Source organism: Macaca mulatta, chromosome 20, assembly GCF_049350105.2.
Source record: "Macaca mulatta isolate MMU2019108-1 chromosome 20, T2T-MMU8v2.0, whole genome shotgun sequence".
Taxonomy (NCBI): Eukaryota; Metazoa; Chordata; class Mammalia; order Primates; family Cercopithecidae; genus Macaca; species Macaca mulatta.
In genome coordinates this window covers 9,742,495-9,766,519 of record NC_133425.1, presented here as the reverse complement: position 1 = coordinate 9,766,519, position 24,025 = coordinate 9,742,495, and the positions used below count along the sequence as shown (strand labels likewise).

General features: G+C 44.1%; 1 pseudogene; it reads right to left on the bottom strand.

The window, feature by feature from the left end:
- On the bottom strand, window positions 1–21,933 carry LOC100428143 (uncharacterized; annotated as a pseudogene).
- Between the last annotated feature and the right edge of the window lie 2,092 nt (window positions 21,934–24,025).

Sequence of the window (24,025 nt, the reverse complement as noted above, 5' to 3'; positions counted from 1 at the left end):
TTAGCTTTTCTCGGAGACAGCTATCTTCTTGTTATAACCTCCCTGCTCATGAGGCAGGCTGGGCTTGGCACTGAAACACTCGACTTCCTTTTTATCTGTATCTCGATGGTGGCGGAAATCATCTCTGAACATCTGAAGGGAAAAAAGGCAATTATTGAAAAATCCTCCTAGAATGACTTGGCTTTTTGAATTCAGTTTCTTTAACAAACACCCAAAAAGTAAGTTGGCAAAGATGAGAAGTTGTAAAAATTTCCTTCTCGACTTTGGCGCTTCTGAAACTATATATATTCAGCTTCACTTTGGCCCTGAGTGTCTCTTTTAAGCTGGTTAGGCCTGACTGTGAAGACAATGTCAGGAGGAGAAACCCGGAGCTCTGTTGTAGTGGCACCAGCAGCATGGTTATTGCAATTTTTAAGGAGTGTTTTCTATGTCCCTGAGACTGTGCTAAGCACTTTGTACAGTGAGAGCACTGAAGCTGAATGAATCCCTTTCAGGCGGCTCAACCCATTTTACAGATTATAAAATTGAGGCTCAGCAAGGTAAATGTGTGCAGGCTTCCCAGTCTGTCTGGTTACAATGCCTGTGCCTTTAACCACCCTCCTGTTCTGCTAGTCTACCAGCAGCGTGCTGGTAAATGTTTAACAACCAGCTTTCCGAAAACACAAACAAAAACAACGGAACTCTGATATGTAGCGTTTGTTTATTACTGTGGTGTAAATACTCCCACCACGGTTAATTTCAAGCTACTGATGTGATGCTGAGAAATACGGAAGAGTTATGCAAGTGAGGTAGGAGGTGGGACTTTACTCTGGACCAGACTGAAGAGTGGCTGAAACAGGGAAGAGGCAAAAGCACCTCTCCAGAAGGCATGCCCACCAGTGGCAGGTCAGTTGTTCATTGCCATGGCAACACCCAGAAGTTACCACCATTTTTCATAGCAACGACCGGGAAGTTGCCATCCTTTTTCTAGACATTTCTGAAAAACCTGCCCCTTCATTTGCATGTAATTAAAATTGGGTATAACTATGACTGCAGACCTGACCCTAGGCTGCTACTTTCAACACACTGCTTATGGGGTAGCCCTGCTCTGCAGGAACGATCATGAGATTGTAACACGGCTGCTGCCTCATTAAAGCTAAGCTTTCTTCTACCACCATCTTGCTCTTGAATTCTTTCCTGAGTGAAGGCAAGAATCTCTGTGGGCTAAGCCCCGGTTTTGGGGCTCACCTGCCCTGCATTACATGGTCAGCTCTCACGCTGGTGTGATATCAACCCCATAAAGTTTCCTATGAATCATTTATCTATTAATAAACTCATCTTGCACTCCATTTTCTGATATGTGCCCAATATTGCAGCTCAGATTGCTTTTCCTTGTAGCCTCACTTTGTCGGAAGCTACCACTATGGCCCTGTCTTCTGATTCATTCCCAGGGTATAAACATCTTACTAGTCTTTTGTCCGGCACCCCTGCTGGAATGACCTTCACTCTGAGAACTGGGCTTTCACAGAACCTATTTCAGAAAGACAACAACGCCTCAGCCAGCTGCGGTGTTTGAGGGTGAGGTGTTCACTCATGATGGTGTGTGGGGACATTTTCAGTAACTGAGTGTCGAGAGGTGAACTTTAAGCCCACTCCAACACTCCCACGTTGAAGCCAACACGAGTGGGTGGAGAATGCACCAAGGGTTCTTAAAGTGGGCGAGAAACGACTTAGGGGAGCTGCCCGACTTCCGGGGTGGAGAAGGAGCCCCTCTCCAGGCTCAACAGGAACGGAGGCTCCGGAAGACATTGAGGAGTTTCTGTTCATCAGTGAGGGATGAGACTCCGGGTAAGACTCCCTGGAGTGCAATTAGACCATATAGAAAACATTCTCATCTGCGTCCTGATGACTGCTCTTGGGAGAAGGTGGCAGAGTCGAATATATAATGAGGAAATGAACCAATGAGAAAGGGTGAAACCTGAATCTCAAGGGAGGCTCATGAGTTCGATGGGAGATGATGGTGGCCGGGACTGGGGTGTGGGCAGTGCCCAGGGACAGTGGAGGAGGGGGAGTGCTGCTGAGGGGAGAGAAACCATCAAGGATGAAACAGCTCTGGCTGTGGGAAGAGATGGCAAATCTCTATCCACTGTTGAACACCAGGCAGTTGATGTGGCAGATTGAGAGAAGGGTGGTACTCAAGGCTGACTGAACACCCTGCATTAGGCTGGATACTTTATAGGTGTTGCTCTATTTCATCCTCGTAAGAGTCCTTTCATGACAATTAAGCTGAGAACAGTTGCGACTGGGCACCCAGTTATATAACGGGTGTGGTTTGCAGTCAAGCCAGGATTTTCTGATTCCTCCTTCATTGCTGTCTGGTCTCACCCTGTAGAAGGCAACGCTTTCCTCCAAGCCCTTTCGTTCTTTCCTTGCTGGGCTATTTCTTCTCTGTCTTCAAGCTCCTGGCTTTTGAAACTACTATTTCTTGAGTTCTTAATAAGCTAAAGCGCCTGACTGAAGGCTCTGCACCCAATGTTTCATTAAACACACACAGCAATGCAGTGAGGTGAGCGTTCACTCTTCCTACCACCGTTTTTCCCAATTAGAATTCTTACCTGTAGAGGGGTAGAATCACTTGTCCAAGGTCACCCTGTCAATATATGGCAGAGCTGGGCTACGAACTGTGATTGCATCTTGCCTGCTACTCTTCTGATGTGCAAAGTAAATATGTGCAGGCTTCCCAGTCTGTCTGCTTACAATGCTTGTGCCCTTAACCACCCTCCTGTTCTGCTAGTTTACCAGCAGTGTGCTGGTAAATGTTTAACAACCAGTTTTCTGAAAACAAAAATGAAAACAACAAAACTCTGATTTGTAGCGTTTGTTTATTACTGTGGTGTAAATACTCCTACCACGGTTAATTTCAAGCTACTGATGTGATGCTGAGAAATACGGAAGAGTTATGCAAGTGAGGGAGGAGGTTGGACTTTACTCTGAACCAGACTGAAGACTGGCTGAAACAGGGAAGAGGCAAAAGCACCTCTCCAGAAGACATGCCCACCAGTGCCAGGTGGCAACACCCAGAAGTTACCACCCTTTTTCATAGCAACGACCGGGAATTTGCCATCCTTTTTCTAGACACTTCTGAAAAACCTGCCCCTTCCTTTGAGTGTAATTAAAATTGGGTATAACACATTTCAAGACCTTATCTAGGAAACAGCATTTGTGCAAGAGAAGAGTATGGTTTGATGGGGCCATTCTTTTTTTTTTTGAGATGGAGTCTCGCTCTGTTGCCCAGGCTGGAGTGCAGTGGCCTGATCTCAGCTCACTGCAACCTCCGCCTCCCGGGTTCATGCCATTCTCCTGCCTCAGCCTCCTGAGTAGCTGGGACTACAGGTGCCCGCCACCACGCCCGGCTAACTTTTTTTTTTGGTATTTTTAGTAGAGACGGGGTTTCACCGTGTTAGCCAGGATGCTCTCGATCTCCCGACCTCGTGATCCCCCTGCCTCGGCCTCCCAAAGTGCTGGGATTACAGGCTTGAGCCACTGCGCCCGGCCTGCTGGGGCCATTCTTTAAATGTTTTCCTGGTCCTGGCAGGCTGAGGCGGGAGGATTGCTTGAGCCTGGGAGGTCGAGGCTGCAGTGAGCTATGATTTCGCCACTGCACTCCAGCCTGGGCAACAGAGCAAGAGCTTGTCGCTAAAAAAAATAAAATAACTTTGTGGTCCAGAGCTCCATGGATGCACATGAACAGGCTCTTGTTTAATTGACAGCCTAGGAAGCTCTTTTTTTTATTTTTTGGTCTTTTCCTGGGGATTTTCCTGCTGACACGGAGAAGATGCCTTCATCTTTGCCCTTTAGAGAAAATGTGACAAGTATCAGAAAATAACCGACAGTTGTTAATTCTCACATTCTAAACGCAAGGGTGAACGATTTAATTCCAGAGTTAGAAATAAGGCTCTAACTTCACATTTACAACCAGCAGCGAGGTCCTAGGATAACTGCATTTTTGTTTCCTAAGAAACAGGCTATGTTGATGGGAAAAGGCTGTATTGCAATGCTGTGTCCTTATTCCTCACCCATATGCCTCATAGGTTAAAATCCATTAACTGAGGTGAGATTTGCGTAAGTTACTTTATCCTGCTGGGCCTTGATTTTATTTTTTCATGTATGAAGTAAGTTTGATAGAGAAGAGAGAAAATAATTCCTCCTTTTCTGGGTTATTATGAACCTTGAGTGAGAAAGTAAGGTGAGCATGTGCAGAGAGCATGTTAAATGGCGATGTCACCCAGGTACAGTGTGGTAGTTAGGATATAGATGCTGGTGTCTGACAGGCCAAGGGTCTGAAGGCCAGCTCTGCCATTTACTAATGGAGCGACTTTGCAGAAGCGTTTTAGCCTTTCTTTCTCCTTTTTTTTCTTTTCTTTCTCTCTTTCTTTTTCTTTCTCTCCTTTCTTTCTCCCCTTTCTCTCCTTTCCCTCCCTCCCTCCCTCCCTCCCTCCCTCCCTCCCTCCCTCCCTTCCTTCCTTCCTCTCTGTCTCTCTTTTTTGAGACAGGGTCTCACTGTGTTGCCCAGGCTAGAGCACAATCATAGCTCATTGTAGCTTCAAACTCCTGGACTCAAGCAGTCCTCCCACTTCAGCCTTCTGAGTAGCTGGGACTACAGGTTACTCAGCTAATTTATTTTTGATACCTGGCTAATTTATTTTTTATGTTTCTAAAGATGGGGTCTAGCTATGTTACCCAGGCTGGTCTCAAATTCCTGGCCTCAAGTTATTTTCCCACCTCGGCCTCCCAAAATGCTAGGATTATAGGTGTGAGCCACTGTGTGTAGCCTGTTTTAGCGTTTCTGAGCCTCTGTTTCCTTATGTCTAAAAGAGAGATGTTAATGACACTGCCTTATAGGGTAGATGTGAGGATGACATGGGATAACGCATGGAAAATGCTCAACACACGGCCTGGTGTGTAGCAAACATTTAGTAAATGGCAACAACTGTTGTAACAGGGACCTTGTCAGTAGTCCATCAAGTGGCTTCAGTAGGAGCCAAGAGGCAGTGAGGGTGGGGACAAGGAAGGCGGGTTGGAATGTGGGGTAGGGGAGATCACTCCCCACTGGAGGAGTCCAGGAAGAGTCTGGGGACTCATATGGTTTGAGTTGGGTGCCAGGACCAGGAAAACATTTCAAGAATGGCCCCATCAAAAGTTGGGGATGAAAGGAACCCTATTGATCAGTTACGTTCTATGGACTCTTTGAGACACTTTCGTATATAAGACTTCCCTTAACCCTTGAACAAAACCAACAAGGTAGTGTCATTATCTCCATTTTACAGATGTGAAAATGGAGGTTCATGAAAGTGAACTGTATCAAGGGTAGAGTAGGTGATTGAACCCAAATCTCTCAGCTTCTTGGAACTTGGTGCTGTGTCCACTTTGTTCCAAAAGGGGGCTTTTGGGAGAAGCAATCAGAGAGGACACCCACCATAGCTCCTGAAAATGCCGGTGGGCTGGTCCTCCTTCCACCCCCAGGGGATCCGAGGCAGCCCAGGGCCCCAGCTGCGTTTCTGATGACCACAAGGCCCCTTGCTTGGTTCATTCTGTCTCTCTGCATGCCCAGTCCCAGCAAGACGCCAGTGGCCTTCGCTAATGTTCCTGAACAGACCATTCCCAGACCCAGACAAGAGCCCAATTACCTCTGGCCAATCAAAGGCCAGCTCCCTGCTTGGGCCCCACATCTAAAGGCGATTTCTCTTTCTCAGGAGAGTCAGCCAGGGACCTGCGAGCCGCTGTGAAGGTAATTAGGAAAGTTTGGCTGTGGCAACCTCTCTCCCCCTCCTGCCATGGAAAGGAAGGGAGGGGCTCTGAGAGGAATGGGGGTGGCTTTTCTAGGCAGCTGCCTTCACTGAGCGCTGCGAGTCAAATAAGAAGAGATAAGACAGAAAAACGAGTCTGTCCATGTGCGTTCATGGAGCTCTGGACCACAAAGTTATTTTATTTTTTTTTAGCAACAAGTTTTGCTCTGTTGTCCAGGCTGGCGTGCAGTGGTATAATCATAGCTCACTGCAGCCTCAACCTCCCAGGCTCAAGCAATCCTCCCATCTCAGCCTCCTGAGTAGCTGGGATTACAGGTGCACATCAGCATGCCCAGCTATTTTTTAAAGTTCTTTATAGATACGGGGGTCTCCCTATGTTGTGCCAGCTGCTCTCGAACTCCTGGCCTCAAGCGATTCTCCTGCCTTGGCCTCCTAAAGTGTTGGGATTACACGCATGAGCCACCGTGCTCTGCCCTCAAAGTTATTTTTCACGTGTCTTCAAAACAGGCTTGAGATGAGGATAAGCATGTCGTCCCCACCCAAATTGGCTAATGTAGTCATTAAGATAATAACTATGGCTCCTTCTCCATCCACCATACCCAGGAACCATCTCTGCTTCTTCTCTTTTCTTTCCTATTCAAGTCCTGCTCCAGCAGCAAGCTTTATCAGCTCTGCGCCAAACAGACACACTGAATTGGATAATTTTCCTTTGTCTCTGATGTGCCTTAGTCTAAGCCACAGCCACCCCTTGTCCAGATCACCGTGATGGTTTCTTAATTCTGGACAATCCATTGGAAGTAAAAATTAGGTTACTTGTCACTGCCTTGTTTCAACCCAACAATGACTTCTCTTTGCTCTTTAAAAATGGATGCATGATAATGGTACATATTTAAGGGGTTCACGTGATATTTTGATGCAAGCATAAAATGCGTGATGATCAAGTTGGAGTATTTAGGACGTCCATCACCCCGAATGCCTGGGCAGGCTGATCGGCTGTCTGTGAGCTGACCCAAGCCTGTCTCTCTGACATCAGGTCCTCATCTTCCTCCGTCCAGCAATTGCCTGTTCCAGGCACTCTGGCCTTCGTCATGCTCCTTGAAAATGCCATATCTTAGGCCTGTGCACCGTCTGTTCCCCTCTGTCTAGACTTCTCTTACCCCGGCCTATTGTGTGGCTGGCTTCTTCCAGGCCTGATATCATCCTTATAAATAGGTCTTTCCTGAACACCCTTTCTTTTTTCCTTTTTTCAGATTTTTTTTTTTTTTTGCTTACTTAAAAAATTATTATTATTTTTAACTGACAGATAATTGTACATATTTATGGGGCACAGTGTGGTATTTCCATATATGTAGAGAAAACGTCAGGATCATGTTTAGAATATTCAAAACCTACTTTTCTAGCTATTTGAAAATATACGATAAATTATTGTTTATTATAGATACTTGATACTGAACTCCCTTTCTAAAGTAACAACCTGCCTGCACTCCCCAATAAACTGTGTTCCCATGCCCTCTTTATTGTCTTTATAACATTTATCATGGTCTGAAATTGTTTTATCTGTTGTTTGCTGCCTTATGGGTTGTCTCGTGGTTGTCACCACGAGAATAGGAGTTCCATGAAATTAGGAGCCTTTCTTGCTAGCTTTTCTTTTCTTTTCTTTTCTTTTCTTTTCTTTTCTTTTCTTTTCTTTTCAGACAGAGTCTCACGCTGTCACCCAGGCTAAAGTGCAGTGGTGTGATTTTGGCTCACTGCAATCTCTGCCTCCTGGGTTCAAGCGATTCCCTAACCTCAGCCTCTCGAGTAGCTGGGATTACTGGCGTGTGCCACCATGCCTGGCTTTTTAAAAATTTTTTTAAAATTTTTGGTAGAGATGGGGTTTCACCATGTTAGCCAGGCTGGTTTTGAACTCCTGATCTTAAGTGATCCACCCACCTCAGCTTCCCACAGTGCTGGGATTACAGGTGTGAGTCCCCGTGTCTGTCCACTTGGTTGCTTTTTGTAGTATTGCCATCACCAAGAAGATGTGCTTGAAAAAACATTTGTCGAATGCATGAATGAATAGCAGATGTGAGGCCAAGTGGTTTTTAAACCGTGCCTTATTGTTCTCCCTGCAGTCCGATGAGTTGAGGACTATTTTCATTTCCATTTTACCAGGGAGGAAATGGAGACACTGAATATACAAATGAACAATGGCCATATATGACAAGACCATATATGACAACACATCTGTGACCTGGCACCTCTGTAGTCACCAGTCAAGGAATCAAAGCACAACCTCTGCAGAAATCAGCCCAATATGGTCAGGGTCAAAACTTGGTCAATAAACTGACAGCTTCCCTAATTTTTGTTCCTATTTCCAACTTAAGACCAACCAGAGAAAGCCAAATATGCCCTCTAACCAATCACATAAGATGACCACTTCTAATTATTCCCCTACCGCTTCCCAGTGTTGACAGCTTCTGATCAGGCAGACCTGAAGCCACCCCTTTTCTCCACGGTGACACTTTCCCACTCCTCTGTCTGCTTTTGAGTCTCTGCCAAATGCAAGTAATGGTGGCTGACTCCATTGCTACAGCAAGCTCCAAATAAATAGCCTTTGCTTGTTCATATGTGGACGGTCTTCATTTATGTCCATAAAACTGAGTCTGTTCCATAAAAAGTAACGAGATTATGTCCTCTGCAGCAACATGGATGGAGCTGGAGGCCATTATCCTAAGCAAACTAACATAGGAACAGAAAACCAAATACTGCATGTTCCCACTTAAAAGAGGGAGCTAGACATTGAATACACATGGGCAGAAAGAAGGAAACAACAGATACTGGGGCCTGCTTGAGGGTGGAGGGTGGGAGGAGGGTGAGGATCAAAAAACGACCTATCAAGTACTATGCTTATTACCTGGGTGACAAAATAACAGGTACCTCAAGCCTCTGTGACACACAATTTACTCATAACAGAGCTGCGCATGTACTCCTTGAGCCTAAAATAAAAGTTGAAAAAACAAACAAACAACCAAAGCTGCTCTGAAGGATTGATTGGTAACAGCTCAAGGGCACCCAGCTAAGGAAGGGCAGGACTAGGGCATGGGCTTGCGTGTTTGGCTCCATAGGCCCTTTGTGTTCACTGTGCCATGCTTTATTTCAAAGAGATTTCTCTCTCTCTCTACCCCAAACTATGGAACCAGTGGTGTGGCTCCAGAAATAAGAATATGTGGAAGTGGGGCAGGCAGAAGAAGGCATCTTGGAGGGCAACAGAGAGAAATAAAAAGAAGCAAAGGGTCCCAAGACGGTGGCAGGCAGCTTGGCACAGGCAGCTCAGTTGTGGGACTTCAATCTTCTTCCTTATTTCCAGTCCTCTTCCATTATTCATTTGGCAAAACAAATGCTAAATTTCATCAGGTTCAAGCCATGTTTCATCTCTGGGGCTGAAAAGGGGAGGCTGGGCCAGTTCTCACCCAACCATAAAGTCTAGGAGCCAGGGAAGGGCCCCAAGGGGGTCATAATCCCTGGGAGCAATGAGGTTACACAGCTGGATTTATTAATGTAGAGAGACCTCTGAAAAGGGGAATCTGTTGGGGTCATCTAGTATTAGCCCTAACTTCTTTTTGTAACTTAATTTTTAAAAAAATTTCCTTAGGTTATTGGGGAACAGGTGGTGTTTGGTTACATGAGTAAATTCGTTAGTGGTGATTTGTGACTCTCAATGATTGAGAGTCAATCATTGGCCTTTAGGTTGGTATTTGTCTAAAGGCGAGTATGGCAATGGAGAGATTTGTGGGAGAGGAGCAATCAGTACTCCCATTCATCTCAATAGAAGATAATAATAATATTAATGAATAGCCATACCAGGGTGCAGTGGAAAAATTTAAAGGTCTACAAATGGCAGCTCTTCAGGGATCATATCTTTTCTAACGGCCTCTCTCATAGTTGCCTGTTTGTGATGGGAAAAAGCAGAGACTGTCTGCCTCTTCCATTACCAGTAACCAGTTCCTAATTCCTCATCCTGTCATGCCAGGTGTAGGCGTATTTCAGGGACAGAATGTAGAGTCCCGAAATGCTGGCGGGCAAGGACTAGGGATGGGGACGGAAGGACCCCAATGGAGTCATAATTCCTTGGAGCAAGGAGTTTACACAGCTGGATTTATTAATGTAGAGAGAGCTCTGCAAAGGGAAATCTGTTGGGGTCATCTGGCATTAGCCCTAACTTCTTTTTTTTTAACTTAAATTATTTATTTCCTTAGGTTATTAGGGAACAGGTGTTTGGTTACATGAGTAAGTTATTTAGTGGTGATTTGTGGGATTTTGGTGCACCCATCACCCAAGCAGTATACCCTGCACACAATTTGTAGTCTTTTATCCCTCACCCCCTTCTCACTTTTTCACTCTGAGTCCTCAAAGTCCATTGTGTCATTCTTAGGCCTTTGCATCCTCATAGCTTAGCTCCCACTTAGGAGTGAGGACATGCGATGTTTGGTGTTCCATTCCTGAACTACTTCAGTTAGAATAATAGTCTCCAATCTCATCCAGGTTGCTGCAAATGCCATTAATTAATTCCTTTTTAGGAATGAGTAGTATTTCATTGTATATCTATATATTTCATCGTATATCTATACCACAGTTTATCCACTCACTGAATAGTATTCCATCATATATATATATATATGTATGTATATATATAATATTACAGCTTCTTTATCCAAACTAACAAACACAGCCCTAACTTCTGATTATCGCAAAGCATTTTCCTTTGGGGAACTGCCCCTCCCTGGTTCCTAGTCTTTATGGTTGGATAAGAACTGACCCAGCCTTCCCTTTTCAGCCCCAGGGATGAAACATGACTTGAACCTGATGAATTTGCATGCATCACTCCTTGAGTCACTACAGTTGGTACAGGGATGGTCAAAGAAGAGACCTTGAGGTTGTTAAATTAAAGGTTTGGAGAAGGCAAGCAATGAGAAATAAGAATGACCATGGTGAATTCGTGGGTTAGAGGTATTCCTCTTCCTTTACGTCTTACTGGACAGTCACTTTATCAACAACTTTTGGTTCAGCCTCCCAGATTATCAGCTTGGCTATTCTAACTGGCAGATTATTCAATCTTTTATTTATCTACCTTCTCAGGGTACATTTCCATGGCACGGTGCTGGGTAGATATTAGTTGAATGCACGAATGGAGGCTGGGTGTTACCTCCTATGCGCTATGCCTACAAATCAGGTTGCTCTCTTCATATGGATGGTGGTACTTACCCATGGTTTATCATGGTGGTTAAAATAGCCTAGGTGTGGCTAATCGAGTAGAAAGTGACAACCTCAGGGAGAATCTCACAATTCTACTATTATAGAAAAACAAGGCCAGGCATTGTGACTCATGCCTGTAATCCCAGCACTTTGGGAGACTGAGGTGGGCAGATTACTTGAGGCCAGGAGTTTGAGACCAGCCTGGACAACTTGATGAAACCCCAGCTCTACAAAACGTACAAAAATTAGCATGGACATAGCCTGTGTCTGTAATCTCAGCTACTGGGAGGTTGAGTGAGGTAGGAGGATTGCTTGAGCCCAGGAGGCAGAAGCTGTAGTGAGCCATGATAGCACCATTACACTCCAGCCTGGGTGACCTTGCCAAGAAAAAAAAAAGAGAGAAACTAGTTATGGAAATGACAATATTTAGTATTATTTGCATGAAACAAAGTAAGAAATAGATTGGTCATGAAATAAAAAATGCAGTGAAATTTAAAGAAATATTACATTTAGGTATATATTGCAGCTTTCTTCTTAATACCCATTGCTATTTACCCCAGTCTCCGGCTTATACTATCACAGACTGGAGTTTAAAACTTACGTTGACTTAGGTTCCAGGACAATGTTTCTCAAAGGGTGGTCCATGAACCACCTGCACTGAACAAACTGAACTGGGATCTCTAGGGTGAGGCAAGAACCTACGTTTGAAAGACACTCCTAGGTGAGCTTATGCACGAGAATCCCTGGGAACAATGTTCTGAATTCATTCCTGAACGGGCATTATGGTGCGTGTTTCTCATGGCCATGCATATCTGAACTCAGTGTGATTCTGTATTATCAAGGGGAAAGGGTGGAGGAGAAAGACAAACACAACCTCTCTTAGAACAAGGCAAACAGATGAGCTCATAAAGCAAAGTGCTATGGGAAAGCATGAAAGGTGAGATGAATTCTGCCTCAAAGGACTTTAATGAGGATTAAAGAAGAAAGGTGGGTTTAGAGTGAGATTTGCAGGATATTGAGGTCATGTGGTGTGGAAAAGGAGTCCCCAAAGGAAAAAAAAAGGAGGAATGGGTTATAAGATCTGGGCAAAAAGGAATGTGTAACACCACAGTCTGCTCCACAGGCTGCAGAAATAGCTTGAGTAAGGGACGATGATAAAAACAGACAAACGTGGACTATGTTTTTTTAGTATTGAATGTGTGGCAGGAGCATTGCAAATATCAAGAATAGAGGGATCAAGCTGGAATTGTGGACAGGAACAGTAAAGATCCTGAACATCATGCTGGCAATGGAAAGCTATTTGTTAAATACATAACATCAAATTTGCCATTTTAACCACTTTTAAGTGTCCAGCTCAGTGGCATTAAGCAAATTCAGATTGTTGTACAACCATCACCACCATCCATCTAAAACTCTGCACCCATTCAACATGAACTCCCCATTCTCTCTCCTCCCAGGCCCTGGTAACCTTTATTTTACCTTCTGTCTCCACAAATTTGACTATTCTAGATACCTCATATAAGCAAATTATACAATATTTGTCCTTTTGCGTCTGGCTTATTTCATTTAGCATAATGTCTTGGGAAGTTTCATTCATGTAGCAAGTATCTGACTTTCCTTTATTTATTTATTTATTTATTTAATTTTTAATTTTTATTTTTGAGATGGAATCTCGCTCTGTTGCCCAGGCTGGAGTGCAGTGGCACAATCTCAGCTCACTGCAACTTTTGCCTCCTGCTTCAGTCTCCTGAGTAGCTGGGACTACAGGCACGTGCCACCATACCCAGCTAATCTTTTTCTGTGTTTTTAGTAGAGACAGGGTTTCATCGTGTTAGCCAGGATGGTCTCAATCTCTTGACCTCATGATCCGCCCACCTTGGCCTCCCAAAGTGCTGGGATTACAGGTGTGAGCCACCGCGCCCGGCCCAACTTCCCTTTATTTTTAAGGCTAAATAGTATTCCTTTGTAGATGCATACAAAACATTTTTTAAATCCACTCATCCATTGATGGACATTTGGTTTCTCATTTAATGTTTTTGAAACAAGGACTGTTAACATCTGGGAATTGATGGAGAAATAGGTATTAGGCAGGTTTTTTGTTTTGTTTTGGTTTGTTTTTTTGAGACAGGGTCTCACTCTGTTGTCCATGCCGGAGTGCAGTGGAGCCATCTCAGCTCACTGCACCCTCCACCTCCTGGGCTCAAGCAATCCTCCCACCTCATCCTCCTGAGTAGCAGGGACTACAGGTGTGCCTCATCACTTCTGGCTAATTCAAAACATTTTTTTTTTCATAGAGACAGGCTTTCACAATATCTCCCAGGCTGGTCTTGAACTCATGAGCTCAAGCGATCCTCCCAAGGGGGTAGGTATTTAGAATGAGGAAGGTACTGCAAGGTCTTCTTTGTGGCCAGACGAAGACTCTGGGCTCTGGCTAACCAAAAGAGATAAATATCAACTAGTAATGACTGCATGGCTACTGTGTTGAAAAATCCCCGTGATTGATTAGCTATGCCTTCCACACTCATGGAGGGAGGAGTGACACCTGCCAGGTATGTGCATTCCTGGTCTAAATTGTTTGAACTTGGGTTATCTTCATAGCCCCACTGGGGAAAGAGGTAGCATCTCTAACCCTTTAACCAGAGATAAGGGAGGATCTTGGCAGTGTCTGAAGGGTCATTTCCAGCTTCCGATTATAGCTCTGGCTTAAGAGGCATGAACAATTCAGCCTCCGCCCTTGGCAATATCTCGAACTGAAGAATCAATGGTTTTTTTATTTTGTTTTCTCTTTCCTCTGCTGAATCATCAGTGGTGAGAATGATGATGAGTGGTGAGAGTGCTGGGATTCTTGATCACAGGAATCCGGGTGAGTTCTTCTTCCAGAAAATAAGCATCTGCTTTTTGACCCAAAACTTGTATCAAAGTGAACTTTCTGGGACGGGATGCTTTTGAAAAGCAGGGAGTTTTCATTTGTGCCTGTCACCCCAAGCTATGTTGATTCATTCATTCATTTGTAATGGGCTTCCCCGATTTTTCTAGCAATTCTTCTCTCTTTTTCTGTGGTGACAGTGCTTTGCTTTTCCCCAGGGGAAGTGCTGCTCTTCTATTCTCTCTGGCCTCAGTGGGGCTTTCCATCAAGGTGTCCTGCCCAGTTCCAGCTCCCAGCCACAAAGATGGTTCCAGGATGAAGACTGGCCAGTCAGAGTTTTTTACATCCCTGGCCCCAGAGAGTGATTCAGGGAGAAAATCATATCCCAAACATGTCCTTTGAGAGTTTACACTCATGCATGGCAAAAGTAGAGATCTTTCACTTAGGTCAGGGATTGGCAAACTTTTTTTCTGTAAAGGGCCGGATGGTAAATATTTTAGGCTTTTTGGGCTATTCAGTCTGTGTTGCAGCTACTCAATGCTGCTGCCTCTAGTGTAAAAGTATCCATAGACTATAGATACTTCAATGAATGGGTGTGGCTGTATTCTAATAAAACTTTATTTACAAAAATGAGCAACGGGCCTCATTTGACCCATTGGGAATCCTTGTCTTAAACTAAAACCATTGGAATGTAGGAATCTAGGACCTACCTCATGAAGAGAGCCATCTTGAAATGAACTCAGGGGAAAAATTAAGAGAGAATGAGCTTGGACAACAGTCGCTGACTCCTGGATTTAGCCATGCCTGAAGGCAGCTGCCCCTTGGACAAGCCAGTTATGTCATCCAACATGATCTTTTACTGCTGGTGGTAATTTGATATGGGTTCTTTCATTAAAGAGAGTCCTGGCTCCTAGGGACCTCTCCAGCCATCTGGTCTGGGAGTCTTAAAATTGTACAATGAACTGGAAAGGCCCATCAACAACCAAGCAGGAAGAGGACAGGGACTTTTCAAAATCTGAGTTCAGAGGCCTCCACAGAACTTTCCCATTGGCCAGAAGCAGGGAGGCTGATCTTGTCCACCTATCCCCTGCCCCCACCCAAGTCCTATATATTCTTTCAACCATTTATTGAGTGCCTAGTATTTGCCAGTCCCTGTGGCTTGACCTAGAAGGAAGGGAAGAATGGACACATGTTCCATTGTATAGCACATGCCCAGTGTGTGTGCTGTGGGCACCTGCATACCATATTTCATGCCATCCTTCCAGCAGCCCGAAGAAATAGGATTGTTATTTCTATCTTGCACATAAGAAATCATCAGCAATAGAGCTGAAGAGGGTTAAGTGATTTGCTCAAAGTAACGCAGATAGAAAGTGACGGATCTAGGATATAAACCCAGCTCTGGAAGTTCAATCCATTTACCCCACCAATACCATTGCTGTCTTCCCTAAGAAGAGGCCGAGAGTGCCGGCTCTGGTCCTTGTCATAGAAAAAGGACATTTATAATAAGCCTGCATCTTACACGGATGAGGAAAAGAGTGAAGGAAAGTCAACGGCACCTGTCACCTGGCTCACCGGGAGCATTATAAACAAGCGTGGGCCCGTTAGCTGTAAATACAGACCGGCTATTCTTTCAAGTAAATTGGTAGTGCTGTATTAGAAAATCTCTCTCTGCAAAATGCTAGCAATGCAGTGGTGCTTAAATTTTATGTATGCAAGATGATGACTAGATATATAAAATGGGAAGAAAAAAAATCTGCAACTGACAAGAGTTGGATACATAATTATTATTTTTTCCCCTCTCTCCCAGTTTCTTTCCCAAACAGTTCTGGAGCGAGAGTTTCCTTATGGAGAAAGTTAACAATAAAACTGCTGACTGTAAGTGGGTACAGGGCACTGTATGTTTCTCAGCATGTGGGGATGCTGAGAAACTGGCAATCTCTGCTTTTCTGGAGAAGAATCAAAGACTTTTGTCACTGGTAACATTGCAGCCTATTTAAAAATAGTGATGGTTCTTACCAAATGGATGGAGTCTGTCTTTGTCGTCCAGGCTGGAGTGCAGTTGCACAATCTCAGTTCACTGCAACCTCTGCCACCTGGGCTCAAGCGATTCTTCTGCCTCAGCCTCTAGAGTGCTGGGATTACAGGTGCCCCCCGCCACACTCAGCTAATTTTTGTATTCGTAGTAAAGATGGGGTTTCATTATGTTGGCCAGGCTGGTCTTGAACTCCTGACCTCAAGTGATCTGCCTGCCTCGGCCTCCCAAAGTGCTGGAATTACAGGTGTGAGCCACTGTGTCGGTCCTGTTAATTGATACTGATGCTACGTCCTTCCACTCCAAAGATGCCACTTGCAGACATGCATAAATAGTCAGTTTTCAGAGTCCACTTGTGAGATAAGGTTTTGATGGGGACATGAGGGGCTCTTCCCAGACCACGCCCACTGCAGCGCCTGGATCAGGAAGAGCCTTGGGTTCTTCAACGAATGAATCATGCTTGTGTACAAGGTCAGCCTGGTCAAACCCTCATTTTCATGAGCAACCGCAAATGTCCTGTCTTATCAGGATCCCAGCGAGGGACTAAGCAATAATGGTAGCAGTTTTACTCTTGACTGCTGCTTTGCAAAATCACCATTTCATCTCACCTTGTCCTTCCCTCTCCTTGTCTTTCTGTCTTCCCCTCTGTTCCGCAGAGCCAGCCTCTCCCGTTTGCTCTTAAAATTAAAAGGGACTAGCAAATGGCTAGGCAGCCTTGACACACTCTTGCAGCATCAAACACTCTGGTTGGTTTGGGGCTGCTTCTGCCAGGGGCAATCAGCCCTGAAAGTTCGAAACAGTTGTCTAACAGGAAGTTTCAGGCCTCACCATCTGTGGGCTGGGGCACTGCTGTTGAGAATAATGTCAGGCAGCCTGTGCCATCTTCAGATTCAGCAGAAAAAGAAAACACAATAAAGATATTTTCATTTGCAGAAATAAAAAGAGATCAGCTTCAGGCTGTGAACTGGTGCAGCATCTGAGCAAATCTAACAAGATGAGTTCATCTTGAAGGAATAGAGGGAAGCTATTTAGAGTGTTAGCTCTGAAGTTGGGTGAGAATCCTAGCTCCACCACATTGAGACTCTTACTGAAACTCTAATACTTGTTTTTCCCATCTGTGAAATGGGTTATTCGGTCCTTAGCCCATAGCAGAGAGGAATCCATTTCTGAGAATGGTTTTATGGCCCTCTTGGGGTGAGAGGCTAGAGGAGGGTGAACCCTTGAGTGAAGCTGCTGGAGGCACCATATCGGTATAGACTCTGTCAATATTTGCTGCAAAGAAACTCACAATGTTTGTAAAGTTTGTAAAATCAAAAACTGATTTTGAAAAGACCTATATATTCCACATCTTTCAGTTGAAGAAACTCAGGGTTTGTGACCTTGTGCAAATCGCTTTAATATCTCCATGCCTCACTTTTCTTAAATGTAAAATGGAAGTTACTAGTGCTTACCTCATAAAATTGTGTGGATTTGGCCGGGCGCGGTGGTTCACGTCTGTAATCCCAGAACTTTGGGAGGCCGAGGCGGGCGGATCACGAGGTCAGGATATCGAGACCATCTGACCAACATGGTGAAACCCTGTCTCTACTAAAAATACAATTAGCCAGGCGTGGTGGCATGTGCCTCTAATCCTAGCTACTGGGGAGGCTGAGGCAGGAGAATCGCTTGAACCCAGGAGGCAGAGGTTGCAGTGAGCCGAGATTGGGCACTACTGCACTCCAGCCTGGTCGACAGAGCAAGATTCCGTCTAAAAAAAAAATTATGTGGATTTAATGAGTCAAGACAAATGAAACACTTAGATTAGTGCCTGACATACAGTATGTGACTAATAAATTAGATATGGTTGTTAGATTGTCATCGGTACTCTTGTTTGCAAATGGCCAGCCTGACTGGATTCATCTAGGGCAACAGATGGTGTGTGGATTATGGGCATAGTAACCCAACTACGGACAGGATGGAAATACAGCAAGAGAGGGGTTCTCTTTCTCCTCCTACTTCTCAGCTTTCTTCTATATTCCTGCCAAGCATTTATTTCGTCTTTCTGAGAATGGCTTTCATTAGCCCCCATGGCCACCAATAGGTAAAAGTTAGACTTTTCTTAGGTTTTCCACCAGAGAGGGCAGTATCCCACTTCCAGGCCCCGGTAGAAAAATCCTGGGGAAGAGGAATGATTGGGTTGGCTTCTATCACGTTCCTGCCTCTTAGACCAATCACTGTGGCCAGGGTGGTGAGGTCCTATGATTGGCTGAGTTTTAATCACATGACTGTTGGACGTCGTATAATTGGCTCAGTTTTAATCACATGACTAAGGTCCCATGATGGGCTCAGATTCAATCGCATGACTTTTCTCGGGGACTGTATGTATGATTGATATGAAAGAAAGAGCATTTCCCCAAAGAAAGGACATGCGGGACAGACAGAGGAATGGATGTCTGTTATAGTAGAAGAAGAGCCCAGCATATTTTCTAGCATGCAGCAGGACCTCAGCAGATCAGCCTTCATCTGTTAGTCCCAGCCTCAAGGGTCCTTCTCTGTAAAATGGGCATCTCCTATTACTACTAGTGAGGATGAAATAACATACTTTAGTACCTAGTAGTGCAGAAACGTATTAGGTGCTTTGTGAATTTCTTTGTCCTTCCCCTTTCTACAGCCAGAGATGTAGGAAGACCACCATATGAATAACTCAAATTATACACTGCTGGTGGGCATGTAAATTAGTTCGGCTGCTGTGGAAGGCAGTTTGGCGATTTCTCAAAGAACTAAAAATAGAACTACAGTTGGATTCAAGAATCCTATTACTGGGTATATACCCACAGGATCACAAATCATCCTGCCAAAAAGATATATATTCTTGTATGTTCATCACAGCATTATTCACACAGCAAAGATGTGGAATCAACCTAGATGTCCATCAGTGGTGGGCTGGATAAAGAAAATGTGGTGCATATACACCATGGAATACCATGCAGCCATGAAAAAGAACGAAATCATGCCTTTTGCGGCAACATGGATGCAGCCGGAGGTCATTCCCCCAAGCAAATCAATGCAGAAACAACATCAAATACCACATGCTCTCACTTGTAAGTGGAAGCTACACATCGGGTGCACATGGACATAAAGATGAGAACGACAGGCACTGGGGACTACCAGAGTGGGAAGGGATGGAGGGGGTAAACGCTGACAAACTAGGTTGGGTACTATCTACGCTCATTACCTGGGTGATGAGTTCAGCCATACCCCAAACCTCAGCATCATACAATATACCCAGGTAACAAACCTGCACATGTACCCCCTGAAACGAAATTAAAAAGTGAAAAAGAAAAAATACCCAAAGCTTCTGAAGGAAATGTGCTTGAGAGCTGCCTCCCTGCACGACCTCAGAAACTCCAAAGCAAATGTAAGTTGAGAAACACTGCACTTACCACTTAGTAATTAGGCCGTGATTGTTGTTTATCTGTGCGCTGTACTGTAACTCCCTCTGCCTGAGGCTGGTGCTGGAGCTCGGAAAATACAATTTCCTCCAAACTAATTTAGTTTTAAGAGGAAAATGAAAGTTTAAAGTAGTTTAATGTTTCAGCAAAACCATAATGGCTGGGGAAGATTGGACGATGTGAACCAATAAAGCACCCTAATTCTGATAATAACTCAAGGCTTAACTCTTCCCACATCAAAACCTATCCTGAAGCTGACACTTGGCACGGGACAACATGGCTTCAGCTGATGGTTGAGCAGTCATTCTTCTTTATTTGCTTTAATTTATGTATTTTTAATCAATAGCATCACTTTTGACTTTAGTAGAGTCGTAAAGACACAGCTGTTAATATCATTTATGGAGCCCTGTAGTTACACCTTTAGAGACGACCTCAGGATTTATTCGTTTCCATCTGCAAGTTTTCCCCAGACCTAGGGTTCTCAGGAGGAGTCTCATCCTCGGGCTGAACATGTAAGATAGTTGTTGAAAATCCCCGAGTCAAAACATTAGTTCTAAAACTTGAAACCTCTGAGAGTCTCAGTTTCTCATGTACAAAATAGGCAGAAAGAGAAGGAATTTGTAGGGTTGTTGTGAGAATTAAATGGGATAGTGGTGATACTAGGCACTTGGCCAATAAGAGTGAAGTGGTGGGTTGTGGGGGAGAGAGAGAGAGAGAGAGTAAGAGAGAAGGGAGAGCAGGAGGGAGAACTAAGAACACAGCATCCATTCTTTTGCTACACATTTTTATTTTTTTTTCAACTTTTATTTTAGATTCAGGGGGTATATATGCAGGTTTTGTTTGTTTGTTTTTAACCTGGTATATTGTGTGATGCTGAGGTTTGGTGTGTGATTGAATCCATAACCCAGGTAGTAAGCACAGTATCCAATAGTTAGTTTTTCTAAACCTTGTCCCCCCTGTTCTCCCTACTCTAGTGGTGTGCAGTGGCTATTGTTCCCGTTTTTATGTCCATGGGTACCCAATATTTAGCTCCCACATATAAGTCAAAACATCTGGTATTTGGTTTTCTGTTCTTGTGTTAATTTGCTTAGGATAATTGCCTCCACCTACATTCATATTTCTGCAAAGGACATGATTTTTGCTTTTTTTTGTGTGTGGCTGCATAGTATTCCATGGTACACATTTTCTTTATCCAGCCCATCATGGATGGGCCCCTAGGTTGATTTCATTGCTATTGTGTATTGTCTTTGCTATTGTGAATACTGCTTTGATGACTGTGTGAGTGTACGTGTCTGTTTGGTAGAAAGATTTATTTTCCTTTGGGTATATATCCAATAATGGGGTTGCTGGGCTGAATGGTTGTTCTAAGTTCCTTGAGAACTCTCCAAAGTGCTTTCCGCAAACAACTAATTTACATTTTCATCAACAGAGGTTAAGTCTTCCCTTTTCTCCACAGCCCCACCAGCATCTGCATTTTTTGACTTTTTAATAATAGCCATTACGATTGGTGTCAGTTGATGTTTCATTGTGGTTTTGATTTTTTGCCACACTCCATGGCTGGCATTATCACAGTACCTGAAGATCCGTGAAGCCACAGAACATGGAACCTGACTCAAAGAGTTTCCGGTCTCACTGGGGATATAAGCAAGCAATCAGAGGATCTCAGTCCTTCAGTGCTCAGTGCTGCAGTGTTCTCATTTCTAAAATGGGAATAATCCTGGAACCAGTTTCGTAGGGTTGTTGGTGGATTCAACGTGTCAAGCTTTTAGAAGAGGCTCTGGCATATAATTAGTGCTCAGGGCATATTGGTTGGCTTTTTATTTTCTTACAGGAAAGCAATTTATTAACAGAAAAATATTTTGAGGATTTCTGTCCACAGACGGCAACCACAGTGACCCCCCCTTCCTGTGAGTGCTGTCAGAGGGGACTGGAGTGACGTATTCATTCTGCCAGATCTTCATACCTGAGCAGGCAAGGGGCTCTGAGGGACATCTGGGCCCCAGGTCCAGGGGTCTTGTTCTTATTTCCTCCTGTGGCCCGGAGTTTCATGTGTAAGGCAGAGATGCCCCGCTCCTTGCACCTCTGGGCTACATCCTGGGTGGCCAGCATGGCAGCATATGGTGAGGATTCATCTGGGCCTGCCTTCACCTTCATCCCACCAGTAACAAGACAAAGGGATTCTTTACCAGAAAGATCTAAAAGAACAAAAATCATGCCCTTTGCAGCAAATGGATGCAACTGGAGGCTGCATCTTCCAGCCATGGACAAAAGTGACATGGACCAAAGTGTCAATGAAGGATGCAAAAATTTGACAGACACCAAATACATTCTCTCTCCTACACCCACCTGAGGTCCAAGGCTGATGATTTGCTCTTCCTTTTTTTCTTTCCCTTTCGAGGTGCCATTTCTACATGTCATCTCCCACTTGCTGGATTTTAAGACTGACAGTTCGCAAATGCTCCACATTGACAAGGGTGACCTAGAACTGGCAAATGTCTTAGATGGCCGTTTTTTGAGAATCTCCAGTTCGTGGGGCTGGCAGTGTTCAGCATTCAGAATTTCCTTATATACCAATGCTTGCATCGCTGATCTTGGTTTTGTGTTTTTTAAGTATGTTTATGCATTGATACTGAGAAAACTTCCTTGTGATGATGTGACAAAACTGATTATTATCAAACTTAAAGTATAAAACTTCTACTCCCCCCAGTTAACCACTGTTCTGGTTTCTTTCACTATGTATTAATTTTGCCTCTTTTAGAATTTAATGTAAATGGGATCATGGAGTATGTCTTCTTTTGAGAAAGGCTGATCCCCAGCAAGGTATCTTTGATGCTTATCTGTGTTATGTGATTTGCATTACATGTATCAAACTTTTTATTGCTGAATACTATTCCTTCCTTTCTCAGGGAGAGTGCTACTGGTCTTGGATTTGAGGACCTGGGAATCCATGCCTCTGAACTCTGGTGACCCTTCTAACAGCTCTCAACTCCACCTGGTGGCAGAGAGGTAGGAGAGAGTATGTGTGGGCTTTGGTTCTTGCAGATCTGAGTAACTCTTGTCTCTGCTACTCACCAGTTGTGTGATTCATCATGTTATTAATATATAAGTCCATCCTCAGTTTTTTCACCTGTGAAATAAGCAGGTTGGTACTTAGTGTATGGGTCATTGTCAAGGGTAAGTGAAATAATTTCCACTGTGGCTACTCAAGTCCAAGCTTTTATTATCTTTTGCTGGGGCAACTACCATGGTTTTTATGCTTACTTCTTTGTGCTTTATTATCAGTCTATTGCCCATACAGTATTTATAGCAATGATTAGTAATGTAGATCAGATCCCATCTTTCTTCTCAAAAACTTCCAATGACTTCCCATCGCATCAATTGATTGATTTACAGACAGGGTCTCACTCTGCCACCCAGGCTGGAATGCAGTGGTGCAATCACAAGTTGCTGCAGCCTTGACCTCCTGGGCTCAAGTGATCCTCCCATCTCAGCCTCCTGAGTATCTGGGACCACAGACATGCACCACCATGCTTGGTTAAGTAAAGAACATTGCTTTTTTTAAGAGACAGGGTCTCACTATGTTGCCCAGGCTGGTCTTGAACTCCCGGTCTCAAGTGATCATCCTGCCTTGGCCTCCCAAAGTGCTGGGATTAGAGGCATGAGTAACTGCACCCAGTCCCCGTTGCATTTAAATAATATCCAAGCTCTTTACCTTGGCCTGCCAGGCCCTTCGTCATCTGGCCCGTGCCCTTCTCTCCAACCATATTTCCTGACTCTTCTTCACCATGATGTCCCAGCTGCATTGACCTTCTTTCTGTTCTTTAAAGCTTTGAGCCTGCTTCCAACCTCAGGGTGTCGCTCCTGCATAGAATCCATATTCCCTAGATCTTTGTAAAATTAGCTTTTTATCTGGTGTCAGGTCAAGTGTCTCCTCTTCAGTTTAAATGTCACCTCTTGCCTGACCAGGCTAAAGTTGACTCCTTCTCCTGTTGTAGTCCATTTCCTTCTCTAGTTACTCAATTTTATTTTCTTCATTGTTGTGTCATCATTAACAGATCCATCTGTTTATGGGTTTACTATCTCCTTCTATCACATAAGTTCCATAAGGACAGAGATCTTGCCTGGGGTGTTCACTGCTGTATCCTCAATACGTAAAAGGGTGCCTGGCACATAGTTGATGCTTAACGAATATTTGTAGAATACATGAATGAAATGATGTCTTCAAGGTGCTAAACAGAAAACACAAAACACAATAGTTGGCTTTCCTATGTTGACTACTGTGATTTAGTTTTATTTATGTACAAATTTAAAGTGTTTCAGTGTTTATTTAGGGAGTCACCCAGACATTCCAACTACTTAGCTCCTTAACAGGCCTGCACGGCTTCTGAACAGCTCTCTCCTTTCTTGACACTTCACTAGAGAGCTCCTTGCTTCTTGGTGGCTTCCATCACCTATCTTGTCTCTTAAAGTTGTAGGTGTTTTAATATTTGGTTTCTATGGCATTTCATGAATGCTCATACAGAGACCAGATATTACAAGGACCTTAGATCTGCCACTCCACTGCCGTCTTGGAGGGGGATCCAAGTCTGGATCGCTTTGAATTGTTTGTTGTTTGCATAATGGCTCTCCTTTGTTCTCTGTTAATTGTATTAGAGTACCTTGATTAAACAAATGT